Here is a 20,958-nt window from a genome sequence, read left to right on the forward strand (position 1 = left end):
ATTCCCCGGGAAGGTGGAAATCAATTAACTCAACATAGTGTTTGAGGACCTGTGGACCCCCAGTGAGAAAATCTAGCCTGGCTACAAAGACCTCCCCGCAGTCAAGAAGATGACCTTCACCAAGCACCCCTGTAACAACCGCCTTTCTCAGACCTGGGCTTCCACCTGTGACCTATTTCCCAGGGTGGAGGGTCAACTCGGAAGACAGCCTCGTACATGAGTATTTCCATGAGATCCCCCAGCCCCATCGGCCCCCCAGTGTTCCCGACGTGACCCATCAAGAGCGAACAGTGAAGAGTGAAGGGTGGCACCTGCCTGCAGCCCCCTGAGGAAGGCCTGGGTTACAGCTGGCTGGGCGTCGGCCTCCACAAACCACGGGGCCTCAGCGGCAGGCCTCGCCTTCAGCCTCAAGTTCTGAGGTTCAGGGTGGACCCCAGGCCAGCCCTGGGGAAGGCCAGCTGATGAGGTTCAGCCAAGACTAGGGGCAGGCGCTGGAAACAGACCCAGATCCTGCCCGGACTGGACACACCCGCTGCTGGTTTGGGTTGCCCTGGGTCGTGACCATGTAGCTGGTCTTGTACGGTCTTCCACGTTGCGTTTTTGTTTTATCTTGGCTTGTAAATTTCTAGAATTAAATCATGTTTTCTTTCTTGTGGGAAAACAACATCGAACTTGCTCATCTATCCCCTTCCTGCTCTCTCTCTCTCTCTCCTCCACTTCCATCCATACCCTCTGCACCTCTCTTATCTGTCAGACTCCCTCCACATTTTCCTCCTCCACTTTCTACCCCTCCATTGTTTCTTTCTTTTCCACCTTGTCCCAGTCTTCTCCTTTTCCCAAATCCTTGGCCTCTACTGTTTGTATCCAAGAATCATTTGCTCCAGCAAAAGCTAACATTTATTCTGAAAACAGACTTTGGTTTGGGAGCAGCTCATTTTGAAATCAAAGTTAGAGTGAAAACTTGGCTCAGGTGCTCATAAATGCTGCAAAGATACAGAAATTCTCTGAGCCTCAGATCCCATATCCATCGGATGGATTTCCTTAAAGGTCGCTGCAAATAGCCAACCTTTAATTGCAACTATGATTGCAGTTAGGACTATATAGTTATGTGAACTATAATTGCAACTCTTCAAAAGTGGGTATGTGTGGGAAAGAGGACTGGGAAGGAATATTGAAAGACTGAAAATGGCTGACTAGGGTGAATTTTTTTCTTCTTCAAAATTTTCTTTAATAAAGTTGTTTCATTTTATTTCTATGGTTCTCCACCTTGTAAGACTCAATGCCCCTTTTTTATAACTAATATTTTGTGACATCCCCTTTACATGAAATGAAATTCATAGGTTATATAACTCACTTACACATAATTTCATAAAAATTTAATAGAATGCCCTAACTATGTTATACAGGAGAATAACAGAAAAGTAATTTGTATAAAATAATTTGTATTTCAATAGATAACTGCCTGGCTGTGAATATAGAAGAGATGATGAAGGCAGATTCTTGCATCTCTACCACGAACGGGATGCTTGCAGAAACCAACTGACACAGATGTGTTTTACTGGGGACTGTCATACCTTGAGTGGCTTTGCCACCAGTGATGGGGGTTCCTGAAATAGTAAAGGAACTGCTCGTAGTGTTCTTAATAAAACAAAGTGAGGTTTACAATTTAGTCCACAGACATTTCAGTATAAATTAAGACTGTGAAAAATTAAGTTTGTGTTTCTAGGGAAAGTAGACTTTATAAATAAGTTTTTCACTGATTGAGTGTCCAGAGGGACATTAGAAAGTCAGCTGGGACTTGGGCAGTTCTGCATGGGCTGAAGTGGTCCTCTCTGTGGCACGATCCCACGCTCTCAATATGCACGGTACTGTACCTCCAACAAGCAGACAACCCAAAGCTTCCACACATTTCCAAAATGCCTTCTGGGAGGTGGAATCTCCCACGCTGAGGCCGCAGCTATGTTTTCATTTAAAAAAAAAAAAAATACTCCTGCTCTGTGCGGGCTTTGACAACCTCTGGGCTGGCGTCACTCTCTCTCTGAGGCTAAAAGCAACAAGAATAGGGGCACTGATCCCACATCTAGAAAATTGAAAGTGAACTGATTTTTTATCATCTAACCTGACAGGTTCAGCACATCTCTCCTGTCACATTCCTGTCTGTCCTCAGAGCTGTTGAACAGGATCTTTCCACGGATCCCTGTTATTGCTAATAGGATTTGTCTTAAACTAAGTGTCCAGCCACCTCTTGTTTCCTGAGACCATGGTGGATTCTCTCCTCTCCTCCCTGAGCCCAACCTTCATTGTACTTCAGCTAATCAAATAATTCCCTGCCAGATGGCAGGGAGAAAGCATGGCCCCTGGGAGAAATGATGGTGCTGTTACCAAAGGCTGGACTGGTTAGGACCAGTTTGGATTAAAGCCAGATACTCTCAAGGTGAGACTAACAGCGAGGTTTGCAACAGACAGTCCCACCTGGACAAAGCAGACGCTCCAGGATGCTGGGACTCTCCAGTGGTGAACAAGCTTTGGTCCATGCGATGGGCCTGTGGAAATCTCTTCTGACGTCAGGGTTCTGTCTGCTTCAGAGTTGGGGGGATCTTAGAAGGGCTTGGGATTTCAAAAGGAAATGGTTTGGCTCAAGTGGAGAATTTAAGGTTCTTGAAAAAAGCTCTCTATTCATCCTGTGATTCTAGCACCATCCTGGAGGCTGAATCCTTCATTCTAAGCCTTTTTCCTGGAATGTATTATTGTTAAAAACAAGACAACACAGTCCCCAAATGGAGTTGCTTATGCTAAGCCCTACATCACCAAACTGAGATTCAATGTAACCACAGTTTCAGCCCTCCCAGAAATGGAATCTTAACATAATCAGGAATCACCTGCTCAGCACTAGTGAGGTCATCTGCTGATAGACCGTCACCAGCCCCTAAAGGAAAGTGACCTTGCCATGACCAATCCTAGTTCGTCTAGTATAACTTCCTTGTTCTGCTCCCTTCTGCCTATAAAAGTCTTTCATTTTGTACAGAGCCTCAGAGCTCTTTTCTATGCGCTAGATGATGCATGATTCATGAATCATGGAATAAAAGCAAGAAAAATGTTTAAAAATTACTCTGTTGGATTTTGTTCTTTAACATTATCTTAGGAGATTCTTTCAGTTGCTCGGCCAAGACTTTGGACTAAGTTTCCTATTCTTTAGAATCTGAAAGGCAGGTACAGCCCTACCCTGGAGATTCCTCCTCCTCACCCTCCTCTAAAATATTGCCTTGTAACATTTCCCTAGGGTTAGTTCCATCCAACCACTGAAATATTATCTAAAGATTATTTCAAAGTAAAAATCCTAGATCTAGGAAAAATGGGGCCAGTCTCTCTCTCTCTCTCTCTCTCTCTCTCTCTGTGTGTGTGTGTGTGTGTGTATGTGTATGAGTGTGAAATTCTGCCCTATTTCCTCTAGGATGTGATATTACATGAATCCTGGTACACGTCTTTGAACCACAGCTTAGTTACACGTGCAAATCATGTATCATCTTCAAGGTTTATTCCTTCACCTGTGAAACAGAGGCAATAATGGTACTGTAGGGGAGGAAAAGTAATTTTCCCTCTACCCTTCTAGTTTCCTGGCTGAGGACCTCCCCTCCCAACCGCCGAAATAAAAGACAAATAAATAGGAGAAAAACAAACAGAAGTTTAATAACATGTATACCTTCTGTATACATGGGAGGTACTGAGGAAAACTGAGTAACTCCCCAACATGGCCCAAGCCATTACCTTAAATACCGTCTCCAGCTAAAGAAAAAGGAAGATGTTGGAGGGGGTTCAGGTATGGGAGGTTATCAGGCAAAGCGTACTAAACAAGGGTGTGGTTCTTATACAGATTTAAGTCACTTTCTCCCTAGATAAGAGTTTCTTGTGATTTAGAACCACCTATTCTTCCTGGTACTGAGAGAGAGACACCCTTACAGATGAAGAGTTCCCTCATAAGTATAAAGGTCTCTTACAAAAGGATAACTTCTACTCTGCTTTCAGAACTTTTCCTATGTCTGCTGTTTCTTAAAAATAATCAGCCTAAAATAATCTTTACGCCAAAGAGGTATATTTTGGGGCGGTGAATGCTTGCTCCCATTTATTGCCTACCTTATGGGGTTGCTGTGAGGATTAACGAGATTCAGGTGTACAGTAATCATTGCAGTGCCCGGCTTACAGCACCCCCTCCTCAGATTGCCCCTACTAGCTCTGTGCTCTGTCTGTCTTGTCTCCACTCAACTCTTGGGCCCCATGCATCCCAGTCCCAAAGTTGCTCCCGTCAAAAGTGAGGATTCTTCCCCTTCTCTCATGCCCTGTGCACTTAAGCCATTGGTAAGTCCAATGAGCTCTCCCTCAAAAACATGCCTGAGTCTGTTCCTGTTTCTTCGTCTCCACCGCTACCATCTTCCTTCAAGCCTTCACCTTCCATCACCTTGGCTGTGGCAATACCATCTTAACTGATCCCTCTGTTTGACCCACGGCCTTTTAAAATCCACTCTCCTTGTGGCAGCCAGAGCCATCTTTTAAAATTTTGACTCATGTCACCCCTTTGCTTAAAACTGCCAATGGGTCCCCATACCACTTAGAATGAAATTTAAGATCTATACCCAGGTGTTCATGGTTCCCTGTGATCAGACCCCTGCTCATCTCTACAGTCTCATCTCGTACCCTCCCTTCTGTTCATCCTGGTTCTGCTACACTGACCTCTTTGTTTCTCCAATAAGTCAAACTCATTTCTCCCTCCAGACTTTGTACTTCTGGTTCTTTCAGCTGAGGATACCCTTCCCGGGATGACTTATTTTCACTATTCAGGCTGTAGCAGAATTATCACTTCCTCAGAGAGGCCTTCCCTGACCACCTTGTCTGGTGTAGCCAATGACTATAGGATCACTAATAAGGTGACCATATAATTTATGATCAAATCTAGAGCACTTAGAGGAGTGAAAGGGCCTCTATAACAATTAAGCCAGGACAATAGTCCTGGTTCAGTCAAGATGTGTGATTGCCCTTCTCCTTATTCATGCCTTCTCTACTGTATCACTGTGCTTTATTATCTTCATAGTCCTTGTCAATAACTGATATTATTTATTTACATATATATTACCTCTCTGCTCTATTACAATGTAAACTCCAAGAGGATGGGGCTGCTGTGTCTTTGGTTCACTGTTGTACTCTCATCCCCTTGAAAACTAAACTGTGTGTTTAGCACATAGTAGATGCTCTATAAATATGTGTGGAATAAAATGTATTGACTGTAAGGCATTGTGATTGCCATGGGTTAGGTAGTTGTGGGTGAGTTATCCTGGCTACAAGTCACTTGTCATTTGGAACAACGAATCATAAAACCTACCTTTCTCTGCTGGCCAGGAATCGTGTTCTTGTCCATATCAGGAGATTCCAACCAAAGCTGGCTTAGGGTATACAGGGCCACCCAGAGATTACTTAGTTACTCCTGGTGACCCCCTTGTTTGAATTAGGTTTGATAAGTACAGATCAGGAAATAGTTCCAGGAGTGAGAGGTACTTACTTAACTTGATGAGAAAAATGTCATTGTTTTTGGGCTTCCCTGGTGGCGCAGTGGTTGAGAGTCCGCCTGCCGATGCAGGGGACACGGGTTCGTGCCCTGGTCCGGGAAGATCCCACATGCCGTGGAGCGGCTGGGCCTGTGAGCCATGGCCGCTGAGCCTGCGTGTCCGGAGCCTGTGCTCCACAACGGGAGAGGCCACAACAGTGAGAGGCCCGCGTACCGCAAAAAAAAAAAAAAAAAGTCATGGTTTTGCAACATTTGGGGCCATAAAATCACTTTCCCTTCTTATTGATTGGAAATGCCAGAAAAGCAGTGCTAGAAATAACACAGCAGGATCACTGAATTAATTAGTGTGGATACCGATTGTGTAAGATTTGGTTATTGTGGAGTGGGGATTGGATTGCATATTAATATTTAAGTCCTTTGGAAGTGGCACCGAAGGAAGACCCCTCCCCCAATCCTTTGGTTCCTCCACAGCCCATCCCCCATGAGATGGGATTTCCTGGGGGCTCCAAACAGAAATCCCCTTATCCCAGGCAGCACAGATTACAGGCCGGTCTTGGACTTGCACTATTTGCATTTCTATAAAGGAAGGGCCTGGTATTATGTAACTGTGTGTGGGTTCTGAGGGCTTCTAATGGGCCTCCCTTTGTACAGTGTCTTAGCAGCCAACTGAAGTTTGTAAGGTGAAACAGAGAGACTCGAGTCCATCACTCCCTGACCACACCGCTGAGTCTGGCCTGCCTCTAGGAAAGCTAGCACCTCCCCTTCTCTTCTCAGCAAAGCTCAGCAATCCTTGTTCAATCATGGTTCCTCCTGGGAAGAAAAAGATAGGTAGGGACCAGCTGTGTTCTGTTGTTAGAACTTCAAGTGAAGCCAGGGAAAGTCTTCAAAAAAGCTGACCTGCATTCATTCATTCTAAAATGAGGTAATGCTGCTTAATAGTGTTAAAGGAAAATTCAACTGAGTAAATTTTAAAGATCTAATTGGCTTTATTGAACAATTCATAAGTCAGGTAGCATCCCATCCAGCAAGTAGAAAGGAGCTCTGAGGAGCTGTATAAAATGAAAGGCTTTTAAGGGCAGAAGGGGGAAGGGATAAGAAAGGGCTGATTACCTCATCTTTCTCTGGGGGAATGGAGAGGGTCTATGTGGCAGATTACTGCATTGGCACTGTCCAGGAAATTCCAAACTGACTGGTTAAGACTACATTCCTGGGGGAGGTTGAAACAGTAATTAGGTTAGGTATCAAGCTCTGGTTCGGTGGTGGTGATGTGGGCTTAGCGCAAGTGACTCCATTTTGGGCCTGTTGTTTCTTTTTGACAATAGTCAAGAGTATCCTTTAGGGTCAGTAGGAATCCGGGCTCTGTCACTTATTAGCTCTATGTCCTTGGACAAATTATACTTCTGGGTTTCAGTTTCTTCACTTGTCACACAAGAACAAAAATTGTACCTTCCTCATTGGTTGGCTGAGAGCATTAAGGTACATCATACATTTAACAAATATTTATCCAGGGTTAGAGCTTCCTATTTGTCAGGTACTATACTTGGTGCTGAAGTCACCAAAGTAAATAAAATAGACAAAAAATCCCTGCCCTCATGGAGATTATATTCTAGTAGGAATAGACAGACAATAAAAATATAAAAATATATAAATACTATGGAGGGAGATAGAGAAGCTGACGGTATTTGTGAGAGCATGGTGGAAAGTATCACTGGGAATGGGACCACTGGGCAAGACCTGAAACACAACCCAACTAAAGACCTTTATATGGTGCACAGAGGTTGTAATATACATGTTAGCTATTTTTTTATTCATTAACTCATTATTTTTGTTAGCCACTCATCCATTCAGCTCCTCATTCGTTCAGTAATTCAATGACTAATTCTCAATCACCCATCTATCTCTTCATTTATCCATTCATCCTTCAGAAAATGTCAAGTAAAGGGATATATGCATTGTGGATTGAATGCCCATCTTATCATCTGACCCGAGGTTCATTCCAGAGGAATTAGGGAAGGGAATTGAAGGCTTGGGATGGTTATTGATCAGAACATGGTGTATTAGAGTTTTTCACAAAACATAGGATAGAAAGAGCCTAAGTGGTTTCTTTTCAAGCTAATGTTTATTGAGAATATACTTTTTGCCATGACCTGTGATAAATGCTTTATATGCATTATCTTATTTAGCACTGAGAAGTTAATTTGTAGTTGCTACTTAATTTGTAGATGAGAGAACTGAGTCTTGGAGATAGCTAATCAGCCTAAGGTCAGAGAGTGATTGGCAAAGTTAGTATTCAAACTTGGGTTTGACTTCAAAATTCATGGGCTTGGGCTTCCCTGGTGGCGCAGTGGTTGAGAATCTGCCTGCCAATGCAGGGAACATGGGTTCGAGCCCTGGTCTGGGAAGATCCCACATGCCGCGGAGCAACTAGCCCCGTGAGCCACAATTACTGAGCCTGCGCGTCTAGAGCCTGTGCTCTGCAACAAGAGAGGCTGCGATAGTGAGAGGCCTGCGCACCGCGATGAGGAGTGGCCCCCACTTGCCACAACTAGAGAAAGCCCTCGTACAGAAACGAAGAGCCAACACAGCCATAAATAAATAAATAAATAAAATTTAAAAAAAAAAAAAAAAATTCATGGGCTTACATGTCTGGGCATATACCCAGACAAAACTCTAGTTCAAAAAGATACATGCACCCCTATGTTCATAGCAGAACTATTTACAATAGCCAAGACATGGAAACAACCTAAATGTCCATCGACAGATCAATGGACAAAGAAGACGTGGTGTATACACACACACACACACACACACACACACAATGGAATACTATTCAGCCATAAAAGGAATGAAATAATGCCATTTTCAGTGACAGGGATGGACCTAGATTTTATCATACTGAGTGAAGTAAGTCAGAAAGAGAAAGACAAATAGCATATGATATCACTTATATGTGGAATTTAAAATATGACACAAATGAACATATCTACGAAAGAGAAACAGACTCACAGACATAGAGAACAGACTTGCGGTTGCAAAGGGGGAGGTGGGTGGGTGGGAGGGAAGGATCGGGAGGTTGGGATTAGTGGATACAAACTAGTATATACAGGATGGATAAGCAACAAGGTCCTAGTGTATAGCACAGGGACTATATTCAATATCTTTTGATAAACTATAATGGAAAAGAATATGAAAAAGAATATATATATATATGTATAACTGAGTCACTTTGCTATACAGTACAGCAGAAATTAACATAACATTGTAAGTCAACTCTACTTGGATAAAATTTTAAAAACAAACAAACCAAACCAAAACAAAACAAAACAAAAAACAAAATTCACAGGCTTAGCTGGTTTACTGCAAGGACTCCACCAACTCTGGGTCCATAAGCCAGTCAGCTGACCCCTTTTACCTTCATGTTCTCAGTCATCAGATGTAAGATTCCATTTCTGCTCGAATCTCAAGGTTGAATGAGAGGACGTATGTGTGTGGACAGGCATCGGGAATTACCAACCAGAAGGGGTGCCATGATTGATTCACTGTGCTGCAGCTCCAACAAGCCTGAAAGGGCTTGTTATTACATGACCTTTCATTTCTCAAGCCTCTGATGATGATAAGACAGCAGTCTGCATGCAAGGTGAATTTGAACTGCTACCTGCTTTCCAATTCCCACTGGAAGGGCCCTTAGCAGGCTAAGAAGCTGGAAGAGGTATTTCACTCTGGTTTCCAGTAATTTGTTCTGCTCTGTGAACTTCTATGTCTGCTTGTCCAATTTCATGAAAGTTGGATTAATGAGTGTTAACTGGTGCTGCTTAGCTAGTTTAAAAGGGATAGTATCGAATGGAGGAAGAGCGTCCTGGTGTGATGGTTGGATCCCTAGGCTGCTAAGAATCAGGGCTCTGCATGAATGCCAATATCACAAGTTATTGTGACAGCCTCCTCCAAGCTACTCTTATAGAAGGCAGTATCACCCCAGAGACCTTTGAAAGGAGGAAGGACTCTTATTCCACTAGAACAAGGAGAGGATTTGCTTAAGAGACTGGTAGTCTTGGTCAAGATGTTCATTCATTCATCAAATCTTTTCCAAGCACCTGCTATGTGTCAGGCTCTGTTTTGGGCTCTGGAGGACCAGTGGTGAATAAAACAAATTTTCTGTCCTCATGAAGCTTATGTTCTATCTGAGGTAGGTAAACAATAATCAAATGAATATATGATTTAATGTCAAGCAGCATTTCCATCCGATGCTTCTATATTCTCCACTAAGTATGAAAAAAAGTTTGTCTTTTTTTAAAAGACAGCTTTACTGAGATACAATTCACATACTATAGAACTCGACCATTCAATGGTTTTTAGTATATTCACACATGTGTAAAAATCATCACCACAGTCAATTTGAGAACGTTTTCATCACCTCTGAAAGAAACTGTAACCTTTGGCTATCACCATCTTATATCCCAGCGCTCACCTCCAGCCCCAGGCAACCACTCATCTACTTCCTGTCTCTATAGATTTGACTATTCTGGACGCAAAAAGGTCTTTTGAGAGTGAGGGGGCAAGGAAGGAGCTTTTATTATCTCCACCTCCTAAAATGAGGCCTCTTGGACTCAGTTTCCCTTGGAGCTTTCTCCAAGGAAAGATCCAAATTTCCATAGCTTTGGTGTTTGGAGCTGATAGGGGGTGCTGGCCAGTGTCCTGACAGAGGCATGACAGAGATATTGCAGGTTCAGTTCCAGACCACTGCAATAAAGTGAATATTGCAATAAAGCAAGTCACACAAATTTTGGGGTTTCCCAGTGCATATAAAAGTTATGTTTATATTATACTGTAGTCTATTAAGTGTGCAATAGCATTATGTCTAGAAAAATTATTTGCATACCTTAATTAAAACATACTTTATTGCTAAAAAAGCCTAACCATTATCTGGGCCTTCAGTGAGTTGTACTAGTAACATCAAAGATCACTGATCACCATCACAAATATAATAATAATGAAATAGTTTGAAATATGAGAATTACCAAAATGTGACATGGAGACATGAAGTGAGCAAATGCCGTTGGAAAAATGATGCAGTAGACTTGTTTGATGCAGGGTTGCTGCAAACCTTCAATTTTTTTAAAAAAATGCAATATCTGTGAAGTGCAATAAAGTGGAGCAGAACAAAATAAGGTGTGCCTGTACACAATTACTCTTTTATTATCTTACCTTCCACCTCTACACCCTACCTGAGGCTGCATACTCCCAGCCAGCAAATGCTGAGCATGAACATGCAGCACAGACACAGAAGACGCCTGCCCCCTGTGCGGTCACATCTGAAAGCAGTAATAATCACGTCAGGTTTATAGAAGCCCTGCCTCAGTCCAGTTGCCATAGTTCCCCACCTGGACTCTGCAGTAGCCTGCTCTCTGGTCTTCCCATTTCCCATCTGGACTCGCTTCCAACCTGGTCTTCCTAAGATACCAGGATACATGTTATAAAGCATGAATCTGACCACGTCGCACTGTGCTGATGAAAATCCTACACGGTCCTCATGATAGTCGAGGTTCCTCTTCGTGACTCTGTACAACCTGGTCCCTGCCAACCTCTCCAGTGTTATCCATCACTATTCCCCCTTCACTATCTGAGTCACTTGTGGTCCCTGCAAAGTACCACACACTCCTTAGCAGACCTTTGCACATGCTGTGGGCCTCTCTGGAACACTCTCTCCTGTCTATATTGCCTAACTCCCACTCATCCTTTAGGTCTTAGAGATTACTTCCTTTGGGGAAGGAATATTTCTTCAGGATGTGGTTAGGTACTTGTATTAGTTTCTATTGCTGCTTAAAAAATTACTCCCAAATGTAGCACTTTAAAACAACAGATATTTATTATCTCATGTTTTCTGTGGGTCAGGAATTCAGGAGTAGCTTAGCTGGCTTGTTCTGGATCAGGGTCTCTTGTGAGTTTAGTCTTGACATTGGCTGGGGCTGCAGTCATCTGAAACTTGATGAGAGCTAGAGGATCTGCTTTCAAAATAGCTCACTCGCTGTTGGCAGGAGGCCTCAGTCCCTAGCCCCATGGGCTGCTTCATAGGACTGTTGAATGTCCTAACAACTTGGTAGCTGGCTTCCCCAGAGTGGTCCAAGAGACAGCTGGGAGGAAGCTACAATGCTTTTTTTTTTTTTTATGTCTGCAGTGAACTAAATGTTTATGTACCCCCAAAATTCATATATTGAAGTTCTAACCCCCAATTCTAGGAGGTGGGGACTTTGGGAGGTGATTAGATCATGAGGGTGGAAGCCTCGGGAGTGGGATTAGTGCCCTCATAAACAGAACCCCAAGAACTCCCCCTCCTTCTTTCCGCCATATGAGGATATGACAAGAGGATCACAGTCTGTAATGTGAAAGAGGGTCCTCACCAGAACCTGACCATGTTTGCACCCTGATTTCAGTTCAGTCTCCAGAACTGTGAGAAATAAATATCTGTTGTTTATAAAACACGCACTGGCATTCTGTTATAGCAGCTTGTGCAAGGTAAGGCAATGTCCCAGAGGCCGATGTCACATACTGTGGCTTCTATCATATTCTATTGGCTAGAAATGACTCATTAAATATGGCTTACACTCAAGGGGAAGAGAATTAAGCTCTACCTCTTGAAAGGAGGAGAGTTTGTGGACACATTTTAAAACCATCATACAGCCCCTTGTCCATGGTCCCACAGCGTCCTCCAGTTATCCTTACATTAGCACTTAGCACACTATGTTGTCACAGTCTGTCTCCCTCACTACTGCACCGTGGGTTCCTTGAGCATCAGGACTGGTTTCCACTTACAGTTATATTCCTAGATCTCACCAGAGTCCCTTGCACAGTGCTTGGTAAATGTCTATTTGTTTGAATGACTCAACGACATGTCTGGACACATAAAATGTATAGATCAGTGCTTTTCAGATTTCCATGCATTTACATCACCTGGGTGGTTTGTTAAAATGAGGATTCTGGTTCAGTAGGTCTGGGGTGGAGCCTGAGATGCTGTTTTCCTAACAAGCTCCCAGGTGATACTGATGCTGTGCTTCATGGAGCAGGAATCTAGATCACATGATCCTGCTCCCAGAGAAGCTTAATAACGTAGCTGGGGAGACACTTCATCTGGCAGGACAGCCCGAGGCCACCCACAAAGCAGTGTCAGCCCAGTCATGGGCACACCTACTGCATTCTGGGCTCCTCTTCCTTCAATGGCCTAGGATGAAAGAGGACATGTCAGTAAAAGACAGTCAAGAAAGGGTCTGCGGAATACAGAAAGGCTTCCAAGGTTATGTGTGTTCTCAGTTGGCTCTGCAATGCACAGCTGGGCAGGGGTCACTCATGTATGGGCAAAGGGATTGTGAGGCCTGAGCAAGAGCCAGAGGGAAACTGGCTAAAGTGCCAGTGGGCAATGGCAGGTGATGGAGTCCCCACGCCCACCCCAGAGAACTTATGGAACCCAGTCTGTCTGTGTGATCAAAGCACCACTTTGGCTGGAGGCAGGGAGATTAAGAAGACGATATATATATATATATATATATATATATATTTTTTTTTTCGGTACGCAGGCCTCTCACTGTTGCGGCCTCTCCCGTTGCGGAGCACAGGCTCCGGACGCACAGGATCAGCGGCCATGGCTCACGGGCCCAGCCGCTCCGCGGCACGTGGGATCTTCCCAGACTGGGGTACAAACCCGTGTCCCCTGCATTGGCAGGCGGACTCTCAACCACTACGCCACCAGGGAAGCCCCAAGAAGACGATATATTTGTACTGTTCTTCACAGTTCTTGGGATGTACAATTCTCAGTCACGTTTTAAGGAAAATTGAGTAGAGCCAGACCATTGAGGTGTTTTCCGTTAATACCTAGGATCTCACTTTTATCCTCGTGGCTCTGATTTTAACAACGTGGGGCACTGGTGTATATGTGTAAAGTCTGTGGTCTTAAGACAGGAGATTTCTTCTTACTACATGAAGGGCTGATATAAGCGTAAGGTAATAATGATAATTCCCAACATTTGGGGAACAGTTTCACATCCATTTAATCTAGGGGTTCTCAACCTTGACTGCACATTAGAATCACTGGGGAGCTTTACTGATTACTGATGCCTGGGTCCCACCTCCAGAGATTTTGACTTAATTCGTCTGGGGTGTGGCTTGGGCAGCATTTAAAAATCCTCTCCAGGCAATTCCATTTTGTGGCCATTGTTGAGAGGCACTGATTTATAAGAACCCTTCACTAATAGGCAGATAAGATTATCTTTTCTTTTCCTTTCTTCCTCCCTCCCTCCCTCTCTCTTTCTTTTCTTTCTTTCTCTTCCTTCCTTTCTTTCTTTCTTTCTTTCTTTTTTCTTTCTTTCTTTCTCTCTTTCTCTCTCTCCCTCCCTCCCTCCCTTCCTCCCTTCTTTTCTTCCTTTCTCTCTCCCTTCCTTCCTTCCTTCCTTCCTTCCTTTCTTTTCTTTCTACAAATAAAAAGCTGTATCACAAAATTGACTGACTGGCTCAAAGTCACACAACCAATAAGTGGGAGGTTCAGGTCTCAAACCTATGTTAACTGGTTGTGCTTTTTCAATTTGGATCAGTATTGCCTCCAGGTGGCCAGTATTATGCCCATTACAAAGAAAGAGAAACTGAGTGTGATGGTTGATTTTATATGTCCAGTTGACTGGGCCAAGGGGTCTTCAGATATTTGGTTAAACATTGTTCTGGGTGTGTCTTGGATAAGATTAATATTTGAATCAACAGATGAATAAAGCAGGTCACTCTCCCTAATGTGGGTGGACCTCATCCAATCAGTTGAAGGCCTGAATAGAATAAAAAGACAGAACTTCCAGCAAGTAAGGGGGAACACCTCCTGCCTGACTGCTTTGAGCTGGGACATTGGTCTTTTCCTTTCTTCAGACTGGAACTGAGACATCAGCTCTTCTTGGGTCTCGAGTCACCAGCCTTTGGACCTGCAGCTACACCATCGACTCTCCTGCTTCTCAGGCCTTTGGAATTGGACTGCAGTTTACATCATCAGTTCTCCTGGGTCTTCAGCTGGCTGACAGCAGATCTGGGGACTTAGCTTCCATAATCATGTGAGCCAATTCCTTATAATAATAATTTTTAAAAATAATAATAGTAAATAATAAATATTACTATTATTTATAATAATAAATCTTATATTCTAATAATATATCTCCTATTGGAGAACGCTAAGGGATGGAACAATTAGGTTTCTAGATAAAGGTCAGACTTTGAGTTAGGGGACAGTTAGCTAGGGTTCCAAGTCCCTTACGTCCCTGGATGTTCCTTCTTCTCTTGTTTCTAGTCTTTGAAGCTAAGTTTGGGCCAATACCCATATCAGATAAACAAATTCTAGACTCCTTGATGACAAGGTCAGTGTCAGTGTCTGCAGATGCAGGCCATGAATAGTCAAGGTTGGAAAATAAAAGTTGGCAGGAAGGACTGTACTTTATTGGAACCAAACCAAGAACGTCAGCGATCTTAGTTTTGAGCAATTCTTGATCCTGGAGTTCATCCAAGTTCTCCTTGGACTCTTGCATCCTACCTGCCCACCATCCATCCCCAGTAAAATCAGCAGATGTTAATGATGGAATTTGGAGATGCTGAAATGATTCCCACGGTGGTGAGGAAGATCCTAAATGTTTTACAAAAAAATAAAAATAAAAAGTATTATCTAAGGAAAGGAGCCAAAGTGCTCAGACACCAGTTGGCAGCCAGGGAGTGTGTGAAATCAGAACAATCAGGAGGGAAAAGTGCTTTGTAGTAATTTTTTCCGAAGCTGGTTCCAGAGCTCCTTCCTCTTGGGAGAGAACTGTCTATGTTTAGAACCAAGGAGAGTCTTACATTTAGAGTTTTCTGTAGGTGTGGACTGTGAGTCCCTGAGGGACTGGTCTGCAAAGAGACAGTGGGATGACGAGATAATAGGGCATTGAGCGGGGAGGTGCCTGAGAGCAGACAGAAGAAGAGAATGAGGAGAGGGAGGCAGACACGTGCCTGGATGCTGGAGAATGTGCAGGTAGGTGGCTGATCAGAGATTTGGGGATTTTGAGAATGGGAACATCTAATATTAAATTCTAAATCATTTGAAATGCTCATGCAATTTCTTACCTGAAAGCTTTGGTAAAATATTCGGTTTACATAGTCTAGCTGTAGTATTTTGGGGGATTGATGGATTCGGGTGTTTATTAGGAGGGGTGATATGGTGCAGAAAGAAGAAAAAGTATGTCTGGTATTTTTGCCGTAAGTACTTTTGCTGCGTAACTAATTGACCGTAAGACAGGTTTGTTGTAAAAGATAAAATAAGGAAAAATAAAAGAGGGGCATTAAAAAGGACAAAATGAAACATGAAAAATGGGTAACAAAAATTAAAAAGACTTTATTGCAAAATACAAAATATTTGAATACATTTGAAATGTGTGTAAATTCATGGCAATACTGTGCAAATAACTGATTTTATTTTGCATGTTGTATCTAAGCACTTGTCTTCCAAGTCTTTCATTCATAGTATTTTATACTATTTATTTATTTATTTTGTTTGCTTGTTGACTTGTCGCCTCATTTGGCATCACACTTCTTCTATTTTGATAAAATTCTTCATTAAGAGAGGCATCAGCTTCCAAATACTAGGATGCAAGTTTGTACCTGAGCTTTGTATCGCGTTGGGAAAGCTGTTTGTTCTTAGCAGGTTGTCACATGTCCACTGATAGACGTTCCAAAGTTTTATGGAAGGTGTGGGTTCAACACTACACCTTCAAATCACTGAAAGATTTGCAAACTGATACATTATCATTTTCTAGTACAGCATTCACTCTGGCTTTACACTCTCTCTCTCTCTTTTTTTTTTTTTTTTGCGTTACTCGGGCCTCTCACTGTTGTGGCCTCTTCCGTGGCAGAGCACAGGCTCCGGACGCGCAGGCTCAGTGGCCATGGCTCACGGGCCCAGCCGCTTCGCGGATGTGGGATCTTCCCGGACCTGGGCACGAACCCGTGTCCCCTGCATTGGCAGGCGGACTCTCAACCACTGCGCCACCAGGGAAGCCCTGGCTTTACACTCTCTTAATCACACTTCCAGTAAGTTTTATCACCGTCTTTTCTACCAAGTCCATGTAAGTAGTTATCATCTACTATTTTAAGACTGCCCTGCTACTCATTACTGTGTAGACTATCATGAGGGCTAAGATTAATGGAATGTAAAAATTGGAGTCCTATGTCCACTAAGAAATGAAACCAAACTGTCAACCACTTAAAACCAAACTGTCAACCAGTTATCTTTTACGGCAAGATTGCCTTATGGCCAAGTAGTTACGAGGCAAAAATGTTTGCAGCAAAGATGTTTATGGCAAAGATGCTTACAGCAGAAGTACCTAGAACTGAAAAAAAGAACCTGCAGAATAGAGGAATGATTTGTAAAATGAACCAATTTAGTGGAAGTGGGAGCTAGGTTGTAGCTGAACTTGAGGCTCCCCGAGAATCTCCAAAGAGATTGGGGGCAGTGCTGTGCTTCCCTTCATTCAGGGCATTTGAGAAACGGTCACTTGAATCTTAGAAGTCAAGGTGATGCCACCTTGTCATGAATAGAAGACATCAATTCTCAAATAGAGAATAATTGTTCTGACCAGACAAAATGAAACGGCCCTGAAGAAATTATGGAAGTAGTGGCAGTCCTGTTCATTTATTCATTCATCAAACACTGGCACACCATTTTGTGTCAAGCCCCTTAATGTGTGCTGAAAATATGGACATTGTCCCTGCCCTCAAGGAGCTTTACATTTGGGTTGTGAAGGCAAGGGGACCTGACCTGTTTTGAGCTCCTCCTAAGTGCAGACAGTAGGCTTTGTATTTTACGTGCACTGTCTTTCTAAAATTCTCCCAACAGCTTTATGAGTAAGCAACTATTATCACCAAATAGACGGGTAAGCTGAGGCTCAGAGATGTTAGGGAATTTGATTCAGCTAATCCATAATGAACTCTGTGTTTGAACACAGGATTATCTGACTCTAAATTTGGAGGAGGGGTCCTTATTTTGGTCAGTGGCACTGGAAAATTGGTAGTAAGGAGTTCAGATTTGATAATGTGATTTGAAAAGTATCCCCCGTATTTGTCCTGAGTCCTACCCAATCTGCTGTTGTGCCCATCAGCTTATCTGCTACAGAGCTTTTCAACTGGGTTAACCACTACTTTCCTCCTCGTCTCCTCTTTTAGAACCTTAACACCAACTCAGCAAGGCTCTGTCACCTCATCATGGATGAATTTGCTAGCATGAGGGTTTTGGGTGCCTGCTGCGGGGGCAGAGGAGAGACTGGGAGCCCAGGAGGTTGATGCTACAGAAACATGGAAAAAGATGTCGTTCTTCTTTGTCTGGTACAAAGACTTTGTACCAGAGTCTTTGGTACACAGACTCTGTTTTTTGATGCAAGTTAGAACCATCTACCATAATTAGCAAAGGGCAGTAACATGAGCCTTTTAAATGAGTCCTGTGCCCAGGCTACAAGGAGGAAAGGAGAGATTCATTATGTTGTTTCATAAGCATAAATACAACTAATTAAGTGAAGGTGAAATCTCTACCATCTATATGATGTTTATTCAAAATGATTTGCTCAAGACATGCCCAGAATCCTTCTCTTTAGGAAGGTAGCTAGGAGCTGGGTGGAGACAATTTGGGCATTTGAGGAGCAGGAACAAATCGGACTGGCAAGCTGAGAAACCACCTGAGCCAGGAGTTGGCTGTGACCAGTGGATGGACATCTGCTGTTTTTGTCTGTTCAGCACATCCTTGGGGAGATGTTCTTCTTCCATTCTGACCATGTGATTGGGATGGGGCTGCCAATCACAGTTTCTTACCCGATCACCTGGCCACAGGGGTTGGTACATGATCCAGACTCAGCCAATTATAGTACCTTGTTTGCCTGGCCCCAGTGATAGGTCCAGGGCTGCGCATGTGACCCAAGCTTGCTTGTTGGAGCCATTTCTTTTGGCAATGAGAACAAAGGACATAGATCTTTTTCTGTTGTGCAGCTTAAAGGATAAGAAGGAGGGACTTCTAGGGCCTTTTTTCTCTATCACATGGCATCAGCTGTCTGTAGGGGAAAATGGAATCAAACTGGGAGCAGCAGAAATGGAGGAAAAGGGGACCAAGAGTATTGAGGATCCAGTTCCCATTCTTGAGTCTCCTAGAGAGGCTCTCATTCTTGTCCTTTGCATTTTAATTTTGTTCTTTTCTGCAATTTCATGAGTCAATAGAGTCTCTTCCTGATTAAACTTGTTTGAGTTGGGCTACTGTTACTTCCAAGTGAAAGAACCCTGACTAATGTAGATAAGAACATCAAAAACTCATATTTTGAGAACATTTTCTTGTAAGGAGCTGGCACCTTACATGTTCTGTATTGAGTGCTTGGCTGAAACTTGAACCATGTAGGTTGGGGCAGCATGCAGCTTCCCAGCAGAGAAGGAGATCAGACCAACTAAATATGGAGGCACAGGATCAAGAGTGTCCAACACTTGACCTCAGGCCAGCCATACCTCCTTTGGGCACCAATTCTAAAATTCCACCCTTTTGACTTTCCAAGACCAGGTAAGGGGTGAATTAGCCTTAGTTTGGTCTCATTCTCAGAGATCCAGTCTAGAACTCAACTCGCAGCACCCTGGCAGCCAGGTTTCCAACCAACCCCACCAAAGGTCCAGCTACTTCTATGAGAGGTAAGAGTTTTAAAGCATGGTTGTCTACATACCTACCCCGTGGAGACACCAAAGGGACTGGCTGAGGAGGAGAGAGGGAGACACTGCTAAGACAATTTCTACTCCCACTTCAACTGCACCAGCCCTCCCAGCCCCCGATTTCTTTCATTTTGTTTTATTCTATTATTTTAAATTGAAATATTTAGTTGATGTACAATATCATGTAAATTTCAGGTGTACTACATAATAATTTGACATTTGCATACATTATGAAATGACCACCAAGCTAATTCTAGTAACCATCTGTCCCCATAAAAATTGAACACAGTATTATTGACCATATTCTTTGTGCTGTATATTACATTCCCGTGACTTATTTATTATATAACTGGAGGTTTGTATCTCTTCATCCCCTTCACCTATTTCCCCCACCCCCCGCTTCCTTCTTCCTTCTGGCAACCACTGTTGTCCTCTGCCAGCCCCAATTCCCCACCCCCCCTTATTTTTTGGCTGCGCCACACGGCATGTGGGATCCTTGTTCCCTGACCAGGGATGGATATTGTGGCTCCTGCAGTGGAAGCATGGAATCCTAACCACTGGACCCCAGGTCTTTTTTATATAATATGGGGGTTTAATGCACAATTTTGTTTGAAAATGGGTTCCCTTTAAAACCATTAATCTGACGAACTTAATCCAACCACTACTATTCTCTGAACAAAAGGTGACATGTGACATGTGACATGTCAAATAAATCAGTAGGAAAGAAATTCCAACCAACTCTTTCATAAAAAAAGGCCCAGAAACATCCTTACTGAAGGGGAAAAAATCACTATTTACTTTACAATAACCCATGTTTTGCCAAATATTATCAATCAAATGTTGGATATAAAGATAGCATCTTGGACAAATGACCCCATGCCCATATGTTAATTAAGAAATATGGCTTGATTCGCTTGTTCATTCACTAAATACTCACTGAGTGCCCATACCTTGGGCTTACTGTGCTAAGTGCTGGGAACACTGGGTGAACAAGATCTTTGATCTTTCCTCCCATGGAGATTTTGGAAGTTTATCCTTCCCTTGCAAGAAAACCCCCCTTTTTTTGGAGGACTTATCTTTGAGCAAAGGAGGGGGAGATTGACTATAAGATCCAACTGGAAAAAAGGTTTGGGCACTATACCTGGGGTCCAACCATCCTTCCAAACACAGAGTCACTTACCTTCTCTAACCAACTTTGTTCCAGCTGTAAAGTCCCATCTGGGTCTCGGTGCCAATCTTTGCCTTTAGGATTCTGAAGGATGATTTAAAGGCATGTCTGTGACCCAGCACCTGGGCACTCTCAATCCTTGGTTATGGCCGTCAGGAGTCACTATAAATTTCGTAATGAGGCCAACCAAAGGATGGAGAACCAGTCCTCCTAATGAGTTGTGAAAGTCTCACTGTGGGATAGGAAACCTTGGTTCTACTTCGGACCATGATGCTCATATCTTGGTAGCTTCACCCATCTGAGTCTCTGTATCTTTACCGATGGGATGAAGGGGCTGAAACTTGGACTTTCCCGGAGGACTATCTGAGTTTCCATATCTGGATGAATTAGTTAAGGTAAGGCTAGCTGCTGTAATAGATAAATTCTTGGTGGCATAACATAATGCATGCTTCTTTCTTTTCACATCATAGTCAAATAGGGGTGGTCTTCTATGTCACCATCTGGGGCCCAGCTCCTTCCA

Source organism: Mesoplodon bidens (genome assembly GCF_964165515.1).
Source record: "Mesoplodon bidens genome assembly, chromosome: 15".
NCBI lineage: Eukaryota > Metazoa > Chordata > Mammalia > Artiodactyla > Ziphiidae > Mesoplodon > Mesoplodon bidens.